This window comes from Notechis scutatus, chromosome 2 (genome assembly GCF_049901735.1).
Source record: "Notechis scutatus isolate UNSWTSFEM ecotype Mainland chromosome 2, rNotScu1.2, whole genome shotgun sequence".
NCBI classification, from domain to species: Eukaryota; Metazoa; Chordata; class Lepidosauria; order Squamata; family Elapidae; genus Notechis; species Notechis scutatus.
This window is the reverse complement of record NC_142010.1, coordinates 104,432,164-104,451,138: the sequence shown is the minus strand read 5'-3', so window position 1 is coordinate 104,451,138 and position 18,975 is coordinate 104,432,164. Positions and strand designations below refer to the sequence as shown.

General features: G+C 41.3%; 1 protein-coding gene and 1 non-coding gene across 2 annotated transcripts in view; one reads left to right on the top strand and one right to left on the bottom strand.

Moving 5' to 3' along the window:
- Positions 1-18,975, bottom strand: part of CDRT4 (CMT1A duplicated region transcript 4) — a 54,450-nt gene that overhangs the window by 4,576 nt on the left and 30,899 nt on the right. The gene's annotated exons all lie outside the window — the stretch shown is intronic.
- TRNAE-CUC (transfer RNA glutamic acid (anticodon CUC)) lies at positions 10,909-10,980 on the top strand. Its single transcript has one exon. It is a non-coding gene; the product is annotated as a tRNA-Glu (tRNA).

The window sequence follows — 18,975 nt, the reverse complement described above, 5'->3', positions numbered from 1 at the left end:
CACCATTATTCCTTTCACATTGGGGTTCTTTAGAAAATGGGATTGTACTAGTAGCTCTATAATTTAAATGTTTTAATCCATGCAGTTCTGTCGTTGACACAGTTGCCCCCTCAACTCTTTGAGATAGCACAAGAGCTCCTGGAATCTACTTCATTGTTACACAGTGTTATAATATAATCTTGAAAGCCTTAAGTTTCCCTCTCCCTTCTCTTACACTGGGTGAGTTAAGGTAAGGTGGGGCAACCTTGCCTTTCTTCTGCATTCCCGCCTGGCTTTCTGGTTGAAGCAGATATTTTCACAGTGGCTGTGGCATACCCTTTTCAAAGCTATCAGCATACTCCAGTGAAAATATAAAGTGCATTAACACTGACATAGTGTTTTATCCCAAATCCCCCCCCCAAAAAAAAATATTAAAGGCAATTCTGCCAAAAGGAACACAATCAGATAAGAGTTCCATCCAATGGGAAAATGGAGCTACAGCATAAAACAAAAAATAACAAACAACAACATTCCCTAGCTTTGTAGCAGTTGGCTCATTCCTGTAAAATCAATAATATGATTATGCTACAGACATAGCTTGTGCAAAACTGCTTCTCACTGTGGAGGTCTCCTAGCATTGTGGCATGATTAATACAGTGCAGATGAGCCAAAAATAAATAATCTCTACATTGAATACTATTGATGTCACTGAGACATAGGCATCCAGATTGTTTTCAAACTGGCTCAGAAGCCTTAGGTAGAAGGACCCTAAAACAAATTAATTCCAGTTTTATGGGACAAAGCTCTATCCTATCACCGCATCTTTAACATTGTACCTATAAACTCTACCATTTGGCTAACTTTCTTGGTCTTCTTTATAGTTACTACAATCAAGAAACAATTTATTTTTGTATTATGTCCATTAGACTGATTAAGTTTACAGCACATGGCAGGAAGCCATTTAATGGGAACAAATCCTTTGAAGCAAAACTTGGCAGATACAACTCTTGGAAAAGATTCCCCTTTGACTGAAAAGCTTTTGTCCAATGGCTTCCCACTGTCGGGCCAACATGAGCATGGAGAAATAAGACCAAAACAGAATTGATGTGTTAGGAAAGGGGAAAGGGGTGAGTGGGGGTGGATATAACATATTAAAACTGTGGTACTATACACAATTCCAACAAGAAGCTGACAGGGAGGCCATTTTAACATTTGTTCTGTTTAAATATAGTTTGTGTGCAGGGCATGGGATGATAGTGGAAAGGGCTGGGGAAAAGAGAAATAAAATTAAATTGGCTGTCTACAATTCAAAATGTCCAGATAATGTGTAGAACTAGTAGTAAAAGCAAAGAAGGACAGATAAAAGTAATTCTGGGGGGAAACCCTTTTGCAAATGGACATTTTAAAAAAACCTGGAAGAGCTACCATGACTGTTCCTACTTTTAAAAAAACACAGAGTATTGCTAGCTCTTTACCCTCATCATTCAACACATACTCAAAGACTGAAAGGCCCCAACCTTGTCCCTTATTTATTTTGGCATATGGTTTTCATCCTCACTCACAGCAAGTTCTGACCAGATCTGGAAAATCGATAGCAGAAATTTTGAGTAGTTTGGAGAACTGGCAAATACCATCTCTGACTGGCCCCGCCCCCATCTATTCTCTGCCTGCCGAGTCCCAGCTGTTTGGCTGGGTCTTCTTTTGTTCCCCTATACAGGAGAACGGAGCTGGAAAGCAGGTTAGTGGGGTGGGTCGGGAATGGGATTTTGCAGTATCCTTCCCTGGAGTGGGGTGGGAATGGAGATTTTACAGTATCCTTCCCTTGCCACACCTACCAAGCCACACCCACCAAGCCATGCCACGCCCACCAAGCCATGCCCACAGAACCAGTAATAAAAAATTTTGAATCCCACCACTGTTCTGGAGGTGACACAAAGCTGAAGTAAGTGGTCTGTTAGTTTTCCTGACTGACTTTCCTGACAGCTTTGAACAAGACGTGTCTATATCATAATCATATTATTGATTTTGGAGGAATGAGCTAACTGTTGCTCTAGTGTTGGGACCTGGAGCTGTTCTATTTGTACAGAAAAGGAACTATAGTGGACCATGATACTGCCAGATGTGGAGAATATTCTGCATTAGCAGGTGGCGATTTTCCCAGGGTTCACATAAGCCACCTGCAAACCAGAGGAGGGACATTTCAAGCGCCAAAATCTTCAATTGCTCTACAGTACAACCATTTCTTCTAGGGCGTCTCTATGTGCATATATATCTATGAAAGCACATCTGCTTTGGGATTAAGGAGATTGACTCCTAAACAAGAGTTAGCCAATCCAACACCTTTACTGCAGAAAGCATCCATTTATGAAAAAGTTCAAGAAGTTCAGGAATGTTGGGTGACTCTGACCTTAATTTTAGTGACTTTTAAACTCACTGAAGGCTTTTAAGAAGAGATTGGACGGAATTTGTCTGGAATGTAAAGGGTCTCCTGCTTGTGCAGGGGGTTGGATTAGAAGAAATCCAAGGTGTCTTCCAACTCTGCTATTTTCTTCTGTTCTCTTCTGACTTCCCTGTTGCCTGTTTCCCTGGATAGGGAATATAGCTTTGTTACTTTGATCAGACTCTTCTCTGCCTGGTACTAAGACCCCTATGCTAAAGAAAGCTTTCGGGCGGAGCAAGTCGAAGGAGAAGCTTTCAGATATTTGTGGGGTGGAAGAAAGTGGGGGAGGGGGAAGAGCTTATTTATGTGAAATGCCAAGGCAACAAATAGTTGACATTAGGATTGCAAGCCAACTGTGGGATTGGACTATTCCTTTCAAGCCTCAGACAAAGGGCCCTTTTTCTTGTCCTGCTTTAGGAGACAAGAAACAGGGCGAGCCACAACAGAACCCATATTGATGGTTGGGGAAAGGCCTGTGGAATTTCTGGGGAGGATTTTGCTGGCCTACAGACACAATGGACTGTGCTTTGAGATGGCAGACTACGTAGGATGGAAAGGCCAAGCAGTTTGCATGTGACTGAATTTGCCTTTCTAACAGCCTTCATCGACTGCCCCAACACATGCCCCCTCACTTAAAAATGGGGAGGGGGATGAGGGTTCTTATTCTCAACAGTCAACTTACTGCTTAAGATTTCTTTTGAAAGCAGCTTTCCATGAATTGTGCCTTCAGCACTTTCGAATAGCAATGGTCAGGGTCCCCAGCCTACACAAGCGAACACATCCAGAAGATCTAAGAACACAGAAGGCAGCATTGCATGTGAATGCTTCCAAACCTCAACTGTGGCTTCTCCAGATTAGTGCACCTTTTCCATCTTTCCCTGCAGGAGCTGAATAACTTTTACAACCTTAAATTCAGAGATGTCACAAATGTTCTAGGATCACAGCCGAGATGCTTCCTGAACGCAGTCCTGAGTTGTTTATATGGGGGTCTTTCCTTAGTTTTTGACAGGCCTTCTCCAGGCACTCAGTCAATCTATCTGATCATGTTAGAAATACTGTACTCTGGAGAGTTGTAACTCCTTTGGGACTAATGAGATTAACCTTTTTGTAGAATTCTAAAAATGTAAGAAGGGTTACTGAGATAGAGAAGCATGGAGAACTTGACTACTCCCCCCTGATCTTCTTGTTTATATAATTCACTACATAAATATAACCCCTTCCTCTCCATGCAGAACTTCCAAACTCCTAATCATATTGCAATAAGGAGAAAAAAAAGATTTTGTCTAAGATTTCAAAAAGCATGAACCTGGGCTGTATAAGGCATGCTAATTTTAGCCTAGGAGTAGATATCATGGCGCCCATTAAAGTCAGTGCCCGCCAAGTATTCTGCACCATCTGAATTTTTAAATAGTTGATTTTTTTAAAATGATAAATGAATAAATGTCACACTGAAGTCCAAAGTGGATTTCTCTGATAGCACATTTATTTCCAAGAATGGCTCCAGGCTTCACATTTGGCCCATGGAAATCCTGAAATGATACAAATGGTGGGTGGCTTTATTTATTCTTCATATGTCTTAATTGCCCAACTCCCTTGGAGAAGAGTTTTGGGCAGAGTACACTATCATCAATAAACATTAAAATCGGAATGATTTAGGATTAAGAAATTTTAAATGATAAAAACAACATTATAAAAATTTCAGAAGGGGAAGAATTCCAAGATGGGATATTAACTGTTGTTAATACAGGCAGGGGGCATTTTTATGTGGCCAGCCAGCCCTATGGTTGTGTGAGCCTCTGTGTCTCTTATGCTAGGCTACACAAGCAAATTCTGACTCCTTTAAAGAAGGCCAAAAGATGGGGGCTTTCCTCACTTCTGTAGGTAAGATCTAGACCTCGCCAGTCAAAATCCGTTGATTGATGGCGTTTGTAGCATGCCTTCTCTGCCTGAATGAATGGGATGGGCCAATTTGATGGGATGAAGCCGGTTCTGTAGGTAGCCTGGTCCTATGCCATATAGGCAATAACCAACACCTCCTATGCCATATAGGCAATAACCAACACCTTGAATAAGGTCCAGAATGAAACTGGCACCCACTGCAGTTCATGCAGCAAAAGTTATATGTACCCTTCTTTGGTTCACATTCTGCATGAGCTGAAGCTTCTGGATACTTTTCAAGGGTAGCCTCATGTAGAGTGCATTGAAATAGTCCAACTGGGAGATAACCAGGGCATGAGTGACTGAGGATCTGTGTATCCAGAAAGGGGCATAACTGGCACACAACATGAAGTTGGGCAAAGGGCTCCTGGACACAGCTGCCACTTGCTTGTCAAGCAGAAGCTATGAGTCCAAGATAGCCCTTAAGTTATGTACCGTGTTGTGCAACCCCACCCAGGATCATAGAGGATAAATTTCTGGATACAGAGGGGTTCATCCACTGCTACTCATGACATACTCTCTGAACCCAAATGTTCTTACCAGTTGAAAAAAAATTACCTACCCCTAAGCCTTTCTTGAATGCCTTTTTTCTTAGTGTATTAGATCTGTATGCTACATTTGTTGGAGATCAGAGAGCTTCTCTTACTATCAGAACATTTTCACAGCACTTGGACTTAATGGTCTCAGGAGGCAAGGCTGAACGATCGAGCAATAATTGGTTGGTGGCATGGCATCTTATATTTGCCTAGAAATAAATGTATTGAACACAGTAAGCTTTCTTCTCTGTGGAAATATTAAGGTTTAGAACGTTCTGGTTTGTTTTCACGTCATTTTCTACATGGCTGTGTGAAAAATGTCTACGTTTAGAACTCAGATAATGCTACAAGAGGAATTGCTACGGGGAAAGAATGGGCTAATGGTCATTTAAAACATTGTCAGTGGAAAAACTCCTGATCCCAAGATTCATTTAGCCAGAATAAAATGATGAAATTAAATCTTCCACTGATCTTCCATTACGTAGCAAGTATAAGTTGTTTCTATATATCAATCTTTTTTGACTGTTTTCCTTGCTTTTCATTGTCAGCTGCACTTGGAATTGTATATGAGGTTTCATGTCGCCATGGATATAGCACTGTTTTGTCTGTATATGTCTTAAAATACTGATCCACCATGCCCATCATGGGCATAAGTGTATAGGTAGATAGAGTAAATGTTCCTTTTCCTATTTCTTCTTTTTAGACGTTTTTCTGAAGTTGGTTTTATGTTATTCGTACTTTGGCAAGACAAGCGCTAGTCAAAAACTAATTTCAAAATCATGCCTTTTTTTCCTCTTCCTTTTCTTTCCTCTTTTCTTCCCATCTATATTGCACCTTTCCTATACATTCCAACAATATGCACAGAGGGGGAAGAAAATAAAAGTTTCAAATCAGAAAGGTGTTTGGCAATGGCAACAAAACCAATAGATCCTTTAGAGATATCTCTGGGTTAATAAGATTATTCTTTGCTTCTGAAATAAAAAGAACTTCCAAAAAATTGAAAGAGACTAAAAATATGCCACCGAGGTACAGGATGGTGATAACTGAGTTAATCTGAATGTGAACAGAGCTTTTCACATTATCTGAGACTCTGTTTTATTAGATTCCCAGAAGAGGAAAAAATGTGCATTCATGCTCAAATGAACACACACACACACACACACACATTCCCTTTCAAGTGAGTTTGAAGTTGGGGTGGGCAGAGAACCTGGCCAGCCTGCTTGGCTCCAACCTCTGCTTAGCATATATCACATACCAGTGAGTTATTTGATACAAGGCTAGAATCTGTTACTGTGCCCAAACAGCATGCTAAGCCAGGGTTTTAAAAAGTGTAATAAACGAAAATGCATTAATCCTTCATACATAAAGCTAAAGCATGATATTTGTGTTTACACAGCATGCTTAGCCAATTTAAAAAAAAAAAACTAGAAAAAAAGGACATTCTAAACAAGGCGACTCTGATGACTGTTAAGAAATAGAAAAGGTGAATTTATACTGCTGAAATTTGCCATGATTAAAGTCATTGCAAAATCAGTGGCTGTTTCCCCAAAAGAGCTTTGTTTCCTTGACCATGGGATACTCCTAATAAATATTGGAAGGACAGCAACAGTTACATTCATTCTAGAGCACGGTATTGTGGGGAGACTACTTTGATTTAACATATGCAGGAGTCAGTGTAGTACAAGCCAACCCAATACAGAAACAAAACCAGAAACTGCTTAATATGGGCAAGTGGTTATAGACTGGGCACCAGAGAAAAACCAATAAAGATTTTCTGCCAGCCTCACACCCTTTGGAGGGAATGCAAGGACACCTCTCAGGGCTCTTCAAAAGTTGTCATCCGTTTCCATAGCAAGTACATAAGTGGGAGATAATAACGGGAGGGTCAGTTGAGGATAAGGCCAATGCATGTGCATTGTAAGCAGCACATATTCACTGGTACTCCAGTGTTAAAAAGAGACCTGCCCTTCTTTGCTCCAGTGTTAAAGTGACAGAAAGAAGTGGAGTCGGCAGGCAGAATGCTTGAAGTTAGTTTGAGCCAACAAAATAAGGATATTAAACAAGGATAGTGTATTGTAGGAACAAGCGTGGCCACTATTGACAGAAATAAAAGGAGCAGATAAGAACAACAGCAACGTATTGCAAGGGGTGCAAAACTTGTCCTCATTAGGTAATAAAGGCATTAGGCATTAAAGAAATAAAGCCATTTCCATTACTGCTTCCATGATGGGAAAAAGTTTGGGTGTTTTTAAGTTTTGCTTCTCAAACAGCTGTTGGGAGGCAGGCAGGTAACATACAGATCCGACAGTTTTACTTCCCCACAAAAATACTAATAGCTAAAAAAAAGGCGCTAAAATTATACTTGCATAAGCATGACATGATCTTGACAATTTCCAGAGGTGGTATTCAGCAGGTTCTGACCAGTTCTGGAGAACCGATAGTGGAAATTTGGAGTAGTTTGGAGGACCAGCAAATACTACCTCTGATTGGCCCCGACCCCATCTATTCTCTGCCTCCCAAGTCCCAGCTGATTGGCTGGGTCTTCTTTTGTTCCCCTGCACAGGAGAACGGAGCTGGAAAGCAGGTTAGTGGGGTGGAGAGGGAATGGGGATTTTGCAATATCCTTCCAACCAAGCCACATCCACCAAGCCACACCACGCCCACCAAACCACACCCACAGAACCGGTAGTAAAAAAAAATTGAATCCCACCACTGGTGCTACTGGATATGACACCTAAAAACAGGATTACCCAGTTGAGGCAGAAAATCTCTGGCTATCAGGTCCATAAAGAATAGAGTCTGTCCCTCTTCATCTAACAGGACTTATAATTATTCCAAGGCTGCTATAGAGAGAGGATGCTGGACTAGGCAGATCTGATTTGACTCAGCACAACTACTGTTATGCTTTCACTTGCTGTGCCACTGTTACTACTGAAAATGAAGTGGACAATTATAGGCCACAGATGGCCTCTGATCACAGGACTGGTGTTTGTGGCAATAATACCAAGGCAAATAAACACAGTTGCAGAGATGCAATTTTCTTGCTGTGAAGCTAAAGAAAAGCAAAGAACAAATAGGTTGTACAAAAGCAGTCCTACCTGCTTGACAGGTGAACAAAAATAATAAAATAACCATAGAAACAATTCCTCAGCTACCTACAGAGACACGATCAAAAGGCTGGCTTAGAGAGCTGAAGAAGTGATGAGCCAGGAGGGGGTACGCGCCCCCCTCTGTTTAAACCAGTCCATAAGCTCTTCTCTGATTCCTACCTGCTGCAAATCAGAGACTTCGTCTCTAACAAAGTCTAAGATACCCTGTAGCTTTCCTTGGATGCTGATGGCTCAAGGGAAAAACACGGCTTTAACATTAGAACAGCTCAAGATTCCTTCAGCCAATATTAGTCATAGCAGAAGATTACATCACAGAGCATAGCAGGGAAAACATGTCTCCAGGACATTTTATTCCATGATTAGGTGCAAGTGATGAAACACTCAAATGGGTTGCAATATGAACGTTTCATCTGGAAGCAAATAGAACTGTTTCTCTTGCAGGACGTTTTGAAGATATTTTTAAAGCTGGAAGAAAAGCGTGTTTTGTTTGTTTTAAAAAGCCTAACCAGCGGTGGGATTCTACAAGTTCGCACCTATTCTCTAGAACCAGTTGTTAACATTCTGAGCAGTTCGGAGAACCGGTTGTTAGAAGAAATTCCTGGCCTAATCCTGTAAGGAAGGCAGGAAGGAAACATTCTGGTGTTGCTTACAGAAACTGCCTCTCCGTTAACCCTTATAACATTCTTGGCAGGACTAGACTTCCTGTCTCAAGAATGTCTCTGGAATGTCTTTCTCCCTCCTTTGCTGGTACTTTGCTTGTGTGGAGTGACCATTCAAAGTTACAATGGCACTGAAAAAAGTGACTTATGACCATTTTCACACTTATGACTGTTGCTGCATCCCTACAGTCATTAGAGGCCAGGCGAGGGGATGCGTGCCTTGATGTGAGTGATGTTGAGTTGGCCACGCCCAGCCAATAACATGACCATCAAGCCACGCCCACCAACTTAGCCACGCCCACAGAACCGGTTGTTAAAAAATTTGAATCCCAACCCTGAGCCTAACTTAGACTTGAATCAATTCTGAGGTTTATTTTTCTGACTTAAGAGAGAAAGAGTATCCTCTGGAGCAGGGGTCTTCAAACTTGACAGCTTTAAGACTTGTGGAGTTCAACTCCCAGAATTCCTCCTCTGGTCATGTTAGCTCAGGAATTCTGAGAGTTAAAGTCCACAAGTCATAAACTTACCAAGTAGAGCATGGGTGTCAAATTCACAGTGTTACGTTGCCATCACATGACTATTGTGATGTTTTCCCCCTTCATGGAACTGGGGTGGGCCTGGCCTGTGCATGACACATCTGACCCATGGCTGCCAGTTTTACACCCCTGTGTCTAGAGACTGAGGTATGCCCCAGTGACACAGGATGGACTCAGTTGATGCCCAGAATTATGTGAAAACCCAAACCTGTTTGGTTCTGCCACATTTCAATTAAAAATTGGTCAAGGACGCAGCTCTAGCGTAGAGTCAGATCACCTGCATTGCATCCAGAAGAGATTATATCCAGTCCTTATATCCAATAGCTAATCAGAACAAGCTCCCACCTAATATCCAAGAAAGCTGCTGCTGTCAATCAAAACCTGGGTTCCCTGGACAAAAAAATTCTAACTACAAACCCTTTTCCTCTGGGTCCAACCACAGTCGTGCCTAAGATAAGAGACCTCTATCTCAGAGCCTAACTTCCCGCTGGCGTTCTTCTGGAAGCCAGCACTCTAGATTCTTTCAACAGCTGCTAGCTCGTTTGTTCCTGAAGAGGTCCTTGTGCTGCCTTTGCTGCACAGATGTTCCTCCAGGCCCAGTGGACAGCAAAAAATCTGGAAGAAAAGTGACTGCAGTGTTTCCAATTAGCCAGCAAGAGGAAGTGCTGCAGCAGCCTGAACAAAGGCTGCTTTGTGAGCTTGGACAACAAGCAGGGAAAACATAACATAGCATTAAGAATTATATGCTAGGCTGGCAGGATTGTTCAGAGGGGGATCAGGCTGCCTTCCTCTAGGGCTCCAGCTAGAAATTGCAGCCTGGCTGTTCCTGAACCTAGCTAAGCCCGAAGACGTTTGACTGCTGGCTGTCCTAAGAAAAACCTCCTGAATTCTGGAATCCAACTCATTCTGAGGTTGCTGAAAAAGAGTGGTTTGGGTGAGAAGTTCCTGGTTACTTTTTACCATTCTACCATCGAGAGCATTTTGGCATATTGTGTGTATGTGTGTGGTATGCTGGATGCTCTGTGGTGGAAAAGAAGATGCTCCAGAGAGCTATAAACACAGCACAAAAAAACCATTGCTTGCTCTCTTTCTTCTTTGCAAGAGATTGCGAAGATCGGACTCCTCTCTAGAACACTAAAAATCTCCACAGACCGTTCTCATCCTGGACATTCATATTTTGAACTGTTACCATTGGGGAGGCATTATAGGTGTCTTAAAATGAGGACTAATAGATTGAGAAACAGTTTCTTTTCCAAGGCAGTAATTGTCTTGAATCAAACAGTGCATTTGTGATTATTTATTATTATTATTATTATTATTATTATTATTATTATTATTATTATTATTATTATTATTATTATTATTATTATTATTATTTACACTACACAAAAATGACAGTATACACAGCAAACGAGATAACCTTGCCTGGGTCTTTAGGCACAGCACCCAGTGTGCCGAGTACTATTGGAACCATCTGCACTGGTTTATGCCAGAGTCTCCGCAGTTCGATTCTCAAGTCCTGATACCTGGTGACTTTTTCAAGTTGTTTCTCATTGATTGTGCTGTTACCAGGTATGGCAATGTCAACGATCCACACTTTTTTCTTCTCCACAATCGTGATATCCGGGGTATTGTGTTCCAAAACTTTGTCAGTCTGTATTCGGAAGTAGTTTTGCATGCTCATTTTCGACCACTTTTTCAGGCTTAGGATCCCTGGTGGTCTAGTGGTTAGGATTTGGCGCTCTCACCGCCACGGCCCGGGTTCATTTCCCAGTCAGGGAACCACCCCCCACGGGGTGCCGCCTTGACGTGGTGGGGGGCTTAACTGTTCCAATGAAGCTGAGAGCTGTGCTGGCAGTAGTGCAAACTACCAGCAGGTCCAACCATGTCAGAGAGGTCTAGGCCGAGGAGCAGAACTGAGTGCACCCAACAGGAGTTCAGCCAAGCTACCTGCTCGCAGAAGCAGTGCGGGAAACTTCAGCTGGGCTTTTGAGAGATGAGAGTGACTCCGGCTGCTTCTCTCCATGAGAGTTCCTCAAGAGATGATTTTGCAGGTAGCTTGGTCGAACTCCTGTCCCTGGGATTCAAAGCACTGAAGTGCGAGCAGCACGGGCAACTTCGGCCGGGCTCCTCGAGTGAAGGTGGAATGCTGATGCCACACAAATGCAAGTAGCGTGGCACTCCCATACCTTCCAGCCATCTCCATCACTGCTTCTGTCCGCCTGTGCCGCCGCCTCTCTCTTGCAGCAACAGCACCATTACCTTGTCCTGGCTGGTGAGGGCTGCACTGCTTTTTGCACGTTGCACCACCTCCAAATTTGCACATTACATGTGCCACTCCCTATGGCAGAGATCTCCAACCCCACCGTGGTCCAGTCCCATATTCCACAGCTGTAGCAGTCACAGGACTGGCCCTTTGGTCATCCCGGAGCAGCTCCTCCAGTCCATTGCAGGCTGGTGCATCCGGGTGGAGGAGCAGCTGCTCCGGGATGACCAAAGGGCCAGTCTTGTGACTTCTGCAGCTTTGGAATATGGAACCGACTTTCCCACCAATGTCAGCAAGCCATCCCAGGGCAAATTTCCCTCCCCTGCCATTGGTCTTACTTTCCAGTTCCAGCTTGCATGGCTCTATTCAAGGTAAGGTTTTTGCTTGGCCGAAGAGTGAGGGCCAGTAGGTGGGCGGGCCATGTGGGTGGTGCAGCCTTGTGTTCCCGTGCAGCCTGGATTAATTGCTTTGGGGGAGACATTTCTCTGCTGACCACCAAAATTTTCTTGTGGACCATCAGTGGTTCCTGGCCCACCGGCTGGTGACCACTGGTCTAGGGGATAGGAACCATAATCTATTTTTTTTAGTCTCTCTCTTTTCTGTGCTCTGTATCCAGAGAACCACCTCCTGTAGGGGACATCCGTGCCTCTACAATTTGATACCCTCCACTGATTAATACCTCTGACTGCAAAGCAGTGCTAATATGGTGGAAAACATAAAATGCTACATCTCCTAGGCACACTTTAGAAATAAGATCCTTTTTAACACCTTCCCTTGGAGTTAGTGTACATCTTTCCAGGCCTTATGGGGAAGTTTGAGTCATAGGATAATTGTTTAACTGGGCAAATTCATACGAATCCTGTGGATTAGGTTTTTGTTTGTTTTTTTTTAAATTATTTTTATGTTTCTTTATTTTTATGTTCTCTACTGTTGCACCCCTATATTGGTATTTTTAATTGATATTTATTATTACATTTATATCCCCACCTTTACAGGTAGTCCTCGACTTAGGACCACAACTGAGAGCAAAATTTCTGTTGTTAAGTGAGACATTTGTTAAGTGAGTTTTGCCCCATTTTACGACATTACTTCCCATAGTTGTTAAGTGAATCACTGCAGTTGATAAGTTAGTCACCTGGTTGTTAAGTGAATCTGGCTTCCCCATTGATTTTTCTTGACAAAAGGTTGCAAAAGCTGATCACATGACTTTGGGACGCAACGATGGTCATAAGTATGAAGCATCTGAATTTTGATCACATGTTCATAGAGATGCTACAAAGGTTGTAAAATGACCATAAGTTATGTTTTCCAGTGCCCTTGTAACTTCGAACAGTCACTAACTATTGTAAATTGAGGACAACCTGTCTTTTGTGCAACTCAAGACTCTATATGTAATGTTCCTGCCTCCTATCTTCCTAACCACAATAATGTGGGTTGAAAGAGAGAATGACCAGGTGACCCAAGGTCATCCAGTTGGCTACTGTGCCTAAGGGAGGTCTAGAATTCATAGTTTCCTGGTTTTTAGTTCAGCACCTAAACTACTGCACCAGTCTGATGACTTCTTTTGCCTTTTTTGCTTCTTGATATCTTTTGTACTCCTGCCATTTTTATGATGCTATTTAATGAGGGGGATAGTCTAGCCTGGAAACGTTGCTGCTATTTACGTAACATGGAGCAAAGGAATATATATATATACAGTATATATAACAGACAATATTTATATAAGTGACCAACTGGTGCAAATGACAGTGACTTGGAATATATAAGCTCATCTGCAGCCAAGCTGAGCATCCTATGCCAAATTGATGGGCATGTAGCGCTTAGAGAAGTGGTGTTTCTATAATCCATTAACATACCATCTTTCTTTCCAGGGCTGTTTCCAAACCTTCACTACATTAAAAGGCACGTGCCTTATTCTGAGCGCAAGAGTAAATGATGATAGAGTTGATGCATTAGCCACTGCTTTCCTCTTCTGGTGCAAGCAATTTTAGATGTAGTTTTGATTTTGGGATACATCAACATTATACTGAAGTTACTTTGGCAAGCATGGCTCAGGATTCCCTCCTGTGTACATCAACCAGATTGTTTTAGAATCTATCTATGAGGAAAGTGATTCCTTCATTATGTCCTGGGAAGGAAACCTTTGTTTTACATGTATGTCCAAGAAAGGGTACAGTATCTCCTAAAGATTGAGCAGTTTCAGCAAATTCTCATCTACAGAGACAGGGACCAGATCAGATTAATGGATCTGATAAGATACTAGGAGGTTGGGGGATATATATTCTCCCATGTATAGGATAGGTTTTCAATATCCCAAGGGGGGGGGGGGGGGGGGGGGGGGGGGGGGGGGGGGGGGGGGGGGGGGGGGGGGGGGGGGGGGGGGGGGGGGGGGGGGGGGGGGGGGGGGGGGGGGGGGGGGGGGGGGGGGGGGGGGGGGGGGGGTGGTGGTGTTTTTTTTGTCGCACATAAAAGCACATAATGCCCTGGCCTTATGGTATATGGAACAGTTGCAGCCAGTGAAGTATGAGGACAATAAGGATGAATAATTGTCATGCAGGTCTGTGGATTAATTTGATTGCTGTATAGCTATTACATTAAAAACCATGCCATAGCAATCAAGCAGGAAAAGAAACAACATATTTCTTTTCTCTTTCTATCTGCAGAGAATTATCCAATAGAACTCTTCACGGCTATTCAAAATGATGACCCAGCTCTTGGTGGCCTCAGCAAATGCTTTAGTATCATCTGAGCTTCATTGTGAGTAGCCAGCATGATTCTTTGTGGGCAAAATTACTTGAATTCTTATCAGGGTTGATTAAATCAAACTCCAATGGAGTTTGACAGGAGCTTTCCTAATAATTTTTTCTTCCCAGAAAACAATGGCGCATTTGGCCAACCGAAGAGAATCAAACGAAGTGGCAAGCCCCATCAATAGTGTAATTATTGGAAACTAAAGTCATAGAAGAGTTTTTACCCTTCTGGAACTCAGGAATAGTGTTCAGTCCTCACAGAAGAAACATAATTTGTACTTGAATTAAACCTGGAATACTGCATCCAATTCTAGTCACCATGATTAAAAAGATGTTGAGACTCTAGAAACAGTGCAGAGAAGCATAACAAAGTTTAGGATCTGGAGGCTAAACATATGATGAACAATTGAGGGAACTAGATGTGTCTAATCCAGGGGTCGGCAACCTTAAACATTCAAAAGTCATTTGGACCCATTTCCCACATAAAAGAAAACAGCAGGAGCCACAAAGATCCCAACCAGAAGCCCCCCATTCAATTCTGGAGCCAGCCAGAAGTCTGGTTCCCCCACCATACAGTCTCCTCCTAGAGTGGCATCCTTTTTCCTCTACCTGTCCTAACCAAAACCCTATCAATTATGGAGCCGACCAGAAAACCCGCCCCTTGCCATAAAGTCTCCTACTGGTGCTCAGTGCTACCCCCCCCCCCACCCGACCAGAAGCTCCCTCAAACTTGTGGTACTGACCAACAACAGGGAGCTACAGCAGAGGAATGAAAGAGCCACATATAGCTCCAGAGCCATGGGTGGCCAACCCCTGGTTTAGTCTAATGAAGAGAAGAGCTAGGAGTAATATGATAGCAGTCTTCCAATGCTTGAGGGGCTATCACAGAAAAAAGAGAGGTCAGCCTATTCTCCAGAGCACCTGAGGGCAGGACAAAAAGTAATGGGTAGAAGATCATTAAGGAGAGATCCAATCTTAAACTAAGGAGAAGTTTCCTGACAATGAGAACAATTAATCAGTGGAATGACTTGCCTCTATAAGTTGTGAGTGCTCCATCACTGGAGGCTTGCAAGAAGAGACTGGAAAACCATTTGTATGGAATGGTAAGATCTCCTGCTTGAGCAAGATTGGACTATAAGACCTCCAAGATCCTCTCCAATCTTATTATTCTATGTTCTATGATGTATTAATGACAGAGATGATGCAACCACATCCTGAGAAATACAGGATATGAAATTTGCTCAGAGGAGGCCATAGAGGCAGAAGGGTTTGTCCTGGAAAATTTTCTATGTGGCATATAAAAGATGACAGCTTCAAAGAAAGTACACCTAGATATCATTATCACAAATAAAAGATGGATCTCAAAACAATACATAGTTGCCCTGTGAAATGGATGAAGCTTTGGCACTCAGGTGGAAATATACCAAGAGTTATGAGAAAAGTGGGGACTTAATACATCAAGTTTAAGTTTAAAAAAACAAGCAGGGCATTTTCCCTTCCTTCAAGTCATTAAAATGCCAGTCCTGCCTTCTCTGGTAACACAATCACTTTGTGAGCCTTCAAGGCCTAGCTTTGAAGAAAGAATTATATCTTGTAAATTCAAAAAAGGTTGCCTACCCTATACAAATATTTTCTAGGGATATGTGCTAAGTGCACATGAGTCCCCCCCCTTTTTTAGAACACTCCACTGCCTTCTATAAGCAGAACACAACTAGACCCAATTAGCTGGCACTCCTACAAGAAGCAAAACATCTCTTGACTTCCGGTTTGAAGGGCTTTGGTGACAGACAGGAATCCACGATCATGCACGGTTTCTGCCTGGGCTTGCCGCTGGAGCGCCCCGAGCCGGCTGGTTTCGGGACTAAGCCACCCCGTAGAGGTGGTGAAGAGGGGGGAGACTGCCAGCAGGGTCAAGGAGAGCCACATCTCTCCTCCTCAGCTAGCCATTACTCCCTTTCCTGAAGGTGGTAGGAGTGGTGGTCAGAAATGGCCACCTCAAAAAAGAACTCAACCGGAAAAGAACGTGCAGGAGGAAGATAAGAAATGAAAGTTTTGGCTGACCGGGCTAAGTTGAAAAAGCAACAACTAAGATACCCTGGAATTTAAATTTTACAAGAAATAACATCGCTCCCAAAGAAAAGTCAGAAGCAGCGAAAGAAAGTGAAAAGGGAAAGGTTTGGCTTTTTTTTCCTTCTCTCTCCTTCCTTATATTGACAACTAAGAGACTTAAATAAGAAATTGGAAAAATCCGCTTTGGCATCAATAGGCAATTAAGCTAAAAATATAACTAAATGCCAAAGGGACAATAAAGATTTCTGGACATTAAAAACTTTTTCTTCTATAAGCAGGAAGGGAGAGAAAAAGAATAAGGGCAGGATCTGGAAGAGGGAGGAGACTGCTTGGACTTTAAAAGAATCTAAAGTAAAATTTCAATAAGACTTCTAAAAGATACATTTTAACTGAAACTTTGCAACTAAATAGTAACCCCAGGAAGAGAAAGAGGGTGGGGGGAAGAAAGAGCAAAAATAAACAGCTTGAATGTATTTGGATTACTTGGTGACTTTTGGATTTTTGGTTATTATATTTGAATGACTAAAATCAATCGGGTGGTTGTTTAAAAATTTCTACAATGGCATCACTTTTGGATGAATTGAAAATGGAACTTAAAAAGTACAAAGAAGATGCACAAGAAGGGAAAGGTTCTTTTGGCTTCGTTTTTCAATTCTTAGAAATGGAGATCTGAGAAACAACAAGAAAAGACTGCAAAACAAGAAGACTGGGACAAAGAAGAAGCCATCTTTAATGAACAAGTAACTCTATGTGGGGAAGAAAAAGGAAAGGGGGGAAAGAGGATGGAGAATTTAAGACTAAAAAAAACAACCAAAGAAAAGAAAAATAATTCGAAAAATAAGTATAATAGTGGAAAGCAACAGAAAAGGGGAATACAGAAGAGGGAAATAGAGGTAGAGAGACAAAGGGGTAAAAGGGGGAGAGAGAAGAAGAGAGGGAAGAAGGAAAGGAAAAGAAGTTACAAATGTCCGGAGCAAGATATAAAGAAACAGGACCTATTTAGAGATAATGGGTGAAAATCTAACTGAAAAAGGGATTCTGTAAAGATACATAAGATTGTATTACTATATTTGTAATAGAAATAACTTTAGAAAATTGGAAACATGATTAGAATGAGGGAGAAAATAGTGTAATTTAGTGAAATGTTTGTGAATAAAGTAAATGAAATGAAATATATGAGAAAATTGAATTAGGAAGGAACGGGAACATTTTAACTAGTTAATGTTTTATAAAATATAAGTGAAGGGGGGAATTAACTATGGAAAGTTTATAATTGTTCCCATAGAAGTATGATATTTAATTGAAAAGTAACGTGAAAAATGTTAAGACTTTAATGAATATTAATATTAATGATAGAATTGAATTGGAATGGAATGTTGTTTTAATTATATACATTTACAATTTTTTCTTTTTTTTTCAAGAATATTGTGTGTAGTTTAAGAATGTACCAAGCAGAATCCGAATGGAAGTTATGTATTATATTGAGTGTTATAACTTTAGGGGAAAGATATAAAGGTGTCATACTCCAATCAGTAACTACAGGAGAAATTTTGTTTAATGAGAAAAGATAATAGACAATTGAAACAGGACAGACAAAAAATATAAATATAATGATTTGAATTGAGATGAAATAAATAAAATAAAATTGAGAAAATTAAAAGAGGGGAGAAGCCATGTAGAAAATGTAAAATAGTAATAAGATATGGAATAGAATATAAAAATGAGCATGAACCTGAATTTGCGTCTGTACGAAGAAATGTAACCCGGGATTATGCTGCTTTCAAAAAAGATGTTTTATTTGTATTTCTTTTCTTTTTGTGAAAACTCAAATAAAATTTACAAAAAAAAAAAAAAAAGAAGAAGAAGCAAAACATCTCTTGGCATCCTAAAGATCATGTCTCAGAAAACACTTAATCCGCAATTCCTGTCAGCTAGAAAATGATGTTGATGTCATTTGAGTGTTCTGTTACACCTTGCCTACTTAATAAAAGGAACTGTCAGCTGGCTATTAACTATATGCATTTATAATAATTAGGCCTTTCTAATCACTAGATCATATCAGTAGAAACAATCACTAGATCATACTGGCTCCAAAACCAAGGCATCTCAAAGGAAATGCCATGCAGGACAGAAAAAGGAGGAGGAGAGAAAAAAGGATGATTATGATGAAGATGATGATATCTCAAGTCATCAATTACAAGTTGTTGAATTTCAACCCATAAATTACAAAAGATTATACTATTTGGAGCAGCATGTATATTACAATAATAGTGTATCTTCAACTTAGATCTGATAGTCAAAAGTACCAATTCCAGTCAGGACTATCTGCTAGACTGTAAATAACAACAATAATAAAATATTTTGTATTCATAACCCTTGTCTACCTACATAGAATCAGAGGCCATAGTTTAACACAGGTCATTTGATTATGAAAATACTATTAGCTGGAAATGCTGGAAAAGATCATTTTAAAATTGTAGTTTCAATATGTGAGTTTGTTTCTGTAAAGAGCTACAGGACCTCTAAGTTTTGCTGTAGCAGGCACATAATATAGTTCTCTGTGTGGGGTTTCTATCTATATTAAATTCTCAAACTGATTCTGTATTCCTGCTGCACACTTCCCCAAGCATTGAGGCCTTGGGGAAGTGACATTTCTCCAATCCCCAGCACATTTCTCCAATCCCCAGAAAA